The following is an 8,271-nucleotide window of genomic DNA, read 5'->3' as shown; positions in this document are numbered from 1 at the left end:
CTTTATAGACTGTGTTGCCCCTAATCCAAGCTGCCTTACTCTGAAATGTTCTGCCGTCCAACCCATAATAACTCCAGATTAAGCTCCGGCACAACTGCCCGTCTGACGTGAGGGCTGGATTTGTGCTGGATTGGACAAATCTGGATGGAAGCTCTGTAATCTGCACATGTACTCAGAGAGGAGCAGATTAGGAGCATAAATGTCACCGTATGGAAATGTTTTTCCAAAATAAAACCAAACCCTGGTCCATCAGATCCGGGGTGGGGGTGGGGGTGGGGGGGTGTCTGTGTCGATCACAGCGACACAGTTCTGTGTATTTCAGGAGACCCGGTCTCCGCTCGCTTAACGCCCCCGAGGCTACAGTTCTGATTCAGACGTACCCCCCCATCAGACATGCCCCCACAATGCCCATGTGCATCACTGGGCATGCCCTCCTTTCACTGCAGATGAGGCAATAAAGGGGAGCCAAAGAGGGTCACCCAACCCCCCCATCGTAGTACAGCTTATTTACAAATAACCCCAAACATTAGCGACATAAACTGCGTTCCGTCACGCGCCTCTTCGGTCGCTCACGTGACTCGGCGCCGCCGACCAATAGGGCGACGGAGTTCATTCCCCCCCCCCCCCATTCCCCGATTGGAGCGAAAGGAAGAATCATTTGCGATTTTTAATCTTCCGACAGCGAAAGTGGTCGTCAGTTCCTTCACGACATAAAGGTAAACTCTTACGATTTTTTTTTTAATTTTTATTCTACTATTTTAATTATAAAAGAAAGAATCCTGATTTGTGGACTTTTAGTGGTTTGAAACGACAGAAAACTTGGATTCTATTAATAATTAATCAGTTTGGTAACTTAACCGGGACTGGTACGGTGCAACTTATCAACTTGTTTAATTTGTGCGTGTGCGTTTTTTTTTTAGCAGCTCTTGTTAATTCGATTATTATTAATTTTTACAGCCAGTCGATTTTGCTCTTATTTCTTTAGGAGATCATCTTCTTTATTTTAAGCATGATCGATCTTATTGTTTAGGAATTATCAGCAGTGGAGCAGTTTTTTTTTTAATGTGACCATCAGTGGAATGATACTATGATCATTATCCCAATTATCGTCACACGCCGTTGACGGCCACCAAACGCTAAATCAGTTTCGCTGATGAATCGCTCCTTTGTTTGGATGAGAAGCATACAGTTTGTTTCGCGTTTAGATTAGTGAGGTAACAAAACATACAAAAAACGCTCCCCCCCAAAAAAAAGGAAAAAAAAAACGGGGGTCTTGAGTTTTCGCATATGGCCGCTCGGTGGGGGGGGGGAGCTCCGTCGTGACTTTATGACAAGCAGTGATCTCGCATTACAGATTGTGGCAAATCTAAAATGGCCGACTTGGAGCCGCATTCACAACATGGTGCGTTGCGTGAACGCTGGACGCCGTTAGCGTTTTCCGGGCTGCGAGGTTGGTTCCGTGTGGGGGCGAACTCTCGGATCGGCGCGGTTGCGGCCGAGGCTCGGCTTTGATTGTGATTCAGTCTGAGCCGTCAGGAAGCCGAGCTGCTGATGTGGGCCGACAGCTCTTCAGACGACTGTCATAGCGGCGCAGTGGAAGGCCGATTGGGCGGATGATGCCCCCCCCACCCATACAACAATAGCTAGACGAGACAGGAGTTGCTCATATTCCAGGAGACAAACTCCTTTCTTCACCTCCAAACTTCACCTTTTTTTTTAGAAGTGAGAAGCTCCTTTATTGTCCAACATGGAGGTCACCTTCTGTGCCCCCCCCCCCCCCCACACACACACAAACACACACACTCCCCTCCCCTCAGTGCCCTATATGCACACTAATTTCTCTTTTGTTCGGCCCTAATTGAAGAACAAACACCCCCAGCACATTGCTCACGGGCTGGTGTATCTACGTCATGCTTTCTTTAGCTTAAAAAATAGCTGATGTGCAGCTGAGCACATCTGGCAGGTTTGAAACAGCAGCTCAAAAACATTCCTTCACCAAAACCCTAATATAGAACAACTTGGCCTAAAAACTGCTCAATTACCCCTTACATTTTCTTTCACCTATTTGCATTTAAAAAACAAACAAAAAAAACGCAACAGTGTATTTTCTTTATGCCAACAATATTTCTGGTTTGTCAAGGACGAAGAAAAGGGCAAACCCATTGATTCACTCCTTGAAGAAATACATATCACCCGCTGACAAATTTAAAGCCTTTTTGGACAAATCTTGAAGATCGTCTGTGCTCAGAGTATTTTTTTCATTCAACCTTTATTTATACAGGTTAATCCCATTGAGCCTCGGGGACTCATTTATAAGACAGACCTGACTTTAACAGAGTGATGACAACAGTGGACAACAAAAACAACAACAAATCATAAAAGATGTGTACAAATTGAGAATAACAAAAGAAAATGGTATGAAAAACAAAATAAAACAAAAACGGCTAGGTTTTAAAGCAATGTAGAAAACTAAAAACAGGAACGTGTCTGCAGTGGTTCTTGCCAGGAACTTAACAGATGTTTGAAGCCACTTAGAGAGGTCAAGGTTGAGATCTTCAGATCTTTTTGTAAGATATTCCAGGAAACAGGAGCGGAGTAGGAGAAGGCCCTTTTGTCTAGTTCAGTCCTCACTGAGGGAACACTGCAGGTAATAATGTCCTGAGAGCACACGCTGTAACTGCACTCACGCAGAGACATGTAGGAGGAGATGCATGAAGGCAGCAGACCAAGAAGTGATTTAAAGATGAAAATGTACCAGTGAGAGTCTACGTGAAGTTAATGATGTCCAGTTAACCAGTGAATACAGGGTGCAGTGATGGGTACGATAATCACAGCCAGTTATGAATAAATATGTGTTGGGGATCAGGCTCAGGTACTACCACACCACATCTTAGCTTCGTTTCTGTAAATCAGCCATTTTAGAACCATTTTGATGTTTCCTACAGTCGATTAGCTGTGGCTGCCATCTTGATTTCAGCTAATTTTAAAACATAATCAGTTGTAGATAAGCGTCCAATTCTTCTTAGAATTGGCGAAGGTGAAACGTTTCAGCACAAAAATAAGTAAATAAACTGTCCAGATGACCCGACTGAAAAATGTTGGATTATATACCTGGATTATTGAGCATGGACTTTGGTGTAATAATTCTTAGAATTTTGGTAAAATCTATTCCATGGTTCATGAGGTATTTTGCTAACAATTTCATTATGGCTGTTTATAAATATGTTAAACCTTAACCAGATAAATTGCATTTCCTGTGAAAATGCAGTGTGAATACTTATTACTGAAGAACTTGCTGAAAAACAGATGAATTTAGCTAAAAGCTTTTGATGAAATGTAGCTGAAATAGAAGAACAAGCCTAAGTTAGAAGAAAACAGAAACAACACATATTTGCCGAATTAGGTTTAAATAAGCAGAAATTAGCATCAAATTAGAAAATCAGCTGAAAAAGCTGAAATTAGCAAAAAAAAAAAAAAAATAGCTGAAAAGGCAGAAAGAAGCTTAAACTACCAGAAGTAAGTGGAAGGAGTTAAAATGAGATTTTGAAAAAAAAAAACATGGAATTTGTTGAAAAGCTAGATTTAGCACAAAAAGAGCCAAAAAGTAGCTGAAATAGCAAAAAAAAAAAAAAAAAAAAAAAAAAAGATGAAACTGACAGAAAGAAGTTAATTAGGCTGAAAGAACCAGAGCATAAAAAAGTGGAAATTGTCTGAAAAAAGCCAAATACAGCAAAAAACTGCTGAAAAGTAACTTAAAACACAGAAAGACGCTGAAATTACCAGAATGGAGAGAGCACATTTTTGCTGAATTAGGCTGAATTTATTTTAATGACTGCAAAAAATGTGTAATTAGCCAAAAAAAAAAAAAGCTTAAATGAGCACAAAACAGCTATGTAGCTGAAATAGTAAAAAAAAAGTTTAAATTTGCATAAATAAACTGAAAAGGGCACAACAAGCTGAAATTAGCAGAAATAAATTAGAAGCACAAAAATGTTGCAGAAAAATATCTGAAAGGAGTACAATACAGCTGTAAAACAGCTGAAATTAGCTGAAAAAAGCTTAATTTTTTTTTTTTAATTTGCACAAAGAAGCTGAACCAGAACAAAATGTGAAAGGAGCTGTAAAAGGCTGTAAACAGATCTAAAGATGTGAAGGATTGAAAATGAGCTCAATTCATTTTCTGTGATGAAATAAAGGGCAGAAAATGCTAAATATCGCAAAAAGCTAAAGTTGCACCAATACCAAAATTCATAGCAGGGTTGTCCTGAAGGAGCGGAACGTTTTGATTTATGATTTGTTAAAATAGCTTGAAAAATGTGGGACCAAAACCGCGCCGGAAAACGTACAGACGAAAAATGGATCACACTAATGTGAATGCTTCATAAACCTCCACACTATTGTCAGAGTTTATTTTCAGATTTAACGCCAACGTTTAGGAGAATAAAACCAAAGCTGGCGTGGTGCATTTGTATTTTTTCCAATCCCGAGTCCTGCTGTGGAGCTGCAGCTTGTATTTCAAATGAATGTCGTATCAGGATGATTTACTGCATCTGTAGACGTGTGGATTAGGACGCAGCAGATGACGGAGGCTTTCGCCTGGATTAAACCAAACATCCATTTAATGATTTCCTTTTCAGGTTTTTAGATGTGTTTTGTTTCTCTGTCTGATTCGCAGCATCGATTGTTCTTTAAACAACATAAATAAATGTATAATTAATCATGTGAATGTCGAGTCGGTTTTCACACAAACATGTTCCTGTTAATAGCTTCTTCTGTAGCATAGTTGTTTGCTATTTATACTTTTACACATTCGGCCCATAAAAAATTAGTGAGCTCTGTCTAAGTGCTTTTTAATGTTTTACAAATCTTTATTAAATATTATCCCAACTAAAATCCATGACCTTTTAGTTTCTTCAATTCTTTTCTTGCTCTATTTTGTCTTTTTCAGCTTCTTTAGCTTTTAATTAATTGCTAACTTTTAAAAATCGTAGCTTTTAGTTAGTAGTTTACCTATTTTTTGCTATTAGCTATGGTTTAGCCAATTTTAAGTTCTGGCCATGTTTTATTTTACTTGTAGCTTGTACTAAAGATGATGCTAATTTTAGCTTTTACCTGTGGTTTAGTTCATTTTAGCCTCTAACTACAGTTTTCAATTCTTTTAGCTTTTAGCTACGGTGTTGCTTAATTCAACCGTTAGCTAGATTCAGCTCAAGGCAGCTAATTTCTGCATTTAGCATTTTTTATTTTAGCTTTTTGCTATGGATTTGCCAACTTAAACTCTTCACAACCAGTTTTGCTTTTAGCATTGGCATTGTTCATTTTACATTTCAGCTATACTTTTAATTTTAGCTTTTCTCTACAGTTTTGCTAGCTTTAGCATTAACCAAGTTTTATTTATAATTTTATTTATTTAAGCCTAAGCTTTAAGTTTGTTAATTTCATCTTTTAGCTAAGTTTATCTTTCAGGATGTTTTGCTTGATTTTAACTTATGTTCTTCATAATTCATTTGTAACAATCCAGTAAATAATTCAGTCATTCAACCCTCATTGTTTACACTCTTTGGTGAAACTTCGTGTTTCTCCTGATTCTTTAGGATTTTTATGTTTGACATTGTGGGGAAAACAAATCAAGCAAAACATGAACTAAAAACTCCAGCTTTGGTAAATATGAAACAGCAACAGTTTGTAAATCATCTGTCTATTAGCAAAATTTTAAAACCAATTTTAACAAAACTCTTAGAAAGTTATTATTGACCGTACATCTGCAACTTTTGGCGGGAACTTGATTCAAGATGGCTGCCACAATGGTAAACCACTATGAACACAAATGGCTAAAACATTGTCAGTTGTTGTTGTATTGAGCTGAAATTAAAAGTGGTAGTAGCTGAGAGTCATCCCCAAAAAATAGACCGAGTGTGAACAGACCACATGAGATCTTTTTAATTTTGGGACGCTAGGCTGTTTTTTGTCACCAAATTGTGAGGATCTTGGCATATTTTTAAAACTTCCCAGCTTCATAAAGAACGACGTTAAAGATAAAGTTTCACACAGAACCAGAGCACAGCCTCAGATTTTCCACCACAATGATTCTGCACACAGCACGAGCACCAAATTGTTGTCAACACCAAGAGAAGGACGATCCTAGATCCAAGTTCTTCAAGAGCGAGGCTCAAGTCTTTTCTGTGACCGAGATGGAAGGAGGGGGGAGAGGGGGAGCCATTTTGTGCCCAGCATTGTCCAGCCGAGCGTAAAGCGTGATTAATTCAATAGCTGCCGTGGAGGAGGAGGCTAGCAGCGCCGAGCGTGACCCACTTTCTCCATCAGATGTCAGGAAAAATTCCCTGCCATCCTTCTCTGCACTCCCGCTTTCCCAACTTCCCGCCCGAGCCGCACAGACGGCGGCAACATCACCGGATCGGAACGCACACAGCAGGGCTTCCTGTCCTCTCGATTTATTTTGGGAAGAAGCGCAAGAAACGAGGCTAAATTTGAAGAGCCGGAGCATCTTTGGCCCCCTCGGCTCTGATGATTCACATTCTTGACCTCGTTTTGTTGAAGCTCAGCAGCGCACTCCTGAAACGCAGCTCTTAACGCTGGCCCGGTCCAGCAGAACCGTTTGCATCCACCCAACTCGAGACCGGGCTTCAGGATGCTCAGCGTTTGAAAACTAATGACAAACATCAGCTCAAAGATTAGATTTTAAAGAGGAGCGTCAATCTTTGATTTTTGTAGGTTTGTTTTTGGTTCCCCCTCCTCCCCCTGGAGTGGACCTGCACCTACTGGCTCTGGTCTTAAACCCGGATTAAGGCTTTTTATGTAACCTCTTCTCCTCTGGGGGATTGGAGGGACAGCTGGCGATTGAATCCCTCATCTCTCAAACCTCCGCTGGCCTCTAAACCAGCAGCATCCAGCGATGATTAGAGCCCCTGCCGGTTCAATCTATACAGCCAGAACTCTAACGTGTAATAAAGTCAACACACGTCAGACGTTCCACAGCTGCAGGTCAGCTGGAGCTGAAATCAGCAGCTATCCCACATATAAAACAAGAAATTCAGCCATTTTGATGCCTTAAAGCAGCTTGATCCAACTTTTTTATTTTGACAACAAAGCAGCCAAGTTAAGAACATTGAAAACAAGAGCTTTTAAAATCCAAAGATATGTTGGAGAAGTTACAGCGAGTTCAGTTCAGATGTGATAAGTTTGATCATGACTTCTTTTTCCAGCTCAGAAAACATGTTTTGTTTAACCCTCCTGCTACATTAGGGTCAAAATGACCCCTGAAGCCTAACAAATAGCTGGTTAAATAATCAACTTCAAAAGGTATTGTTTTAGTTGAGAGAAGATACAGGTCTCATTATTTAGAATAATTTGTTAAATAAATTCAGCTTTTTACAGCAAATAAATCAGAGCTACTCAACTGGCGGTCCGCGGACCACTTCCGGCCAGCGAGTAACTTCAGTCCGGCACACCAATGGATAAAAAAATATATATTTGGAGGGAGTTCTGGATTTTGTTTATTGCATTTCTGATTCAAAGTAACAGATCATTGAAATACAGTAGTCTCGCTGTTTCGCGGTTCGTTTTTCGTGAACTCGCTCTATCGCGGTTTTTCAAAGTAAGAATGGACATGACACAATTGGCTGATTGATGGATGAGCCGCACGATCGGCATGGATTTTTTTTAATATAAAATATCCATTCATCCGTCCATTATCTTTTACCCGCTTCTTCCATTTTGGCTCATGGGGGTTGCTGGTGCCCATGTCCGGTAATCACTGTGCGAGGAGCGGGGTACACCCTGGACGGGTCGCAACTTCATCACAGGGCCACATAGAGACAAACAACCATTCACTCTCTCTCTCTCTCTCTCTCTCACCTAAGGACAATTTAGAGTTACCAATCAATTCTAACATACGTGTTTGGTCTGGGGGAAGAAACCAGACTACCGGGAGAAAACCCACGCATGCACGGAGAGAACATGCAAACTCCACCCAGAAAGGCCCCCGGACCAGGATTTGAACCAGGGACCTGCTTGCTGAGAGGCAGCAGCTCTACCAGTTGCGCCACCGTGCTGCCTAATTTAAAATAAATTATTTTTAAATGATTTAGCACCTGTGTGCAGCCCACAGCTGAAGCTTTCAGCTGATCGAGAAGTGGGCGTGGCCGAGAGAGCTGGCAGGTGGCAGAGAGAAATCATGACATTCTGTGTTAGAGCTTTAGAATTTAGAAACATTGTTTAGAATATTGCAACAGTGTGGGATAGGTTTAAAAT

The 8,271-nt window shown here is 40.5% G+C and overlaps 1 protein-coding gene across 3 annotated transcripts in view; it reads left to right on the top strand.

Moving 5' to 3' along the window:
* The first annotated feature begins 669 nt into the window (after positions 1-669).
* LOC119428802 (poly(rC)-binding protein 3) overlaps positions 670-8,271 on the top strand; it is a 28,890-nt gene continuing 21,288 nt past the window's right edge. For all 3 annotated transcript variants that reach the window (XM_037696482.1, XM_037696481.1, XM_037696483.1), the window contains exon 1: positions 670-716. The gene's annotated coding sequence lies outside the window, so the exon portion shown is untranslated. The remainder of the gene's footprint in view (positions 717-8,271) is intronic.

Source organism: Nematolebias whitei, chromosome 23 (genome assembly GCF_014905685.2).
Source record: "Nematolebias whitei isolate Nwh7 chromosome 23, NemWhi1, whole genome shotgun sequence".
NCBI lineage: Eukaryota > Metazoa > Chordata > Actinopteri > Cyprinodontiformes > Rivulidae > Nematolebias > Nematolebias whitei.
This window is presented reverse-complemented; position numbering and strand designations above follow the sequence as displayed.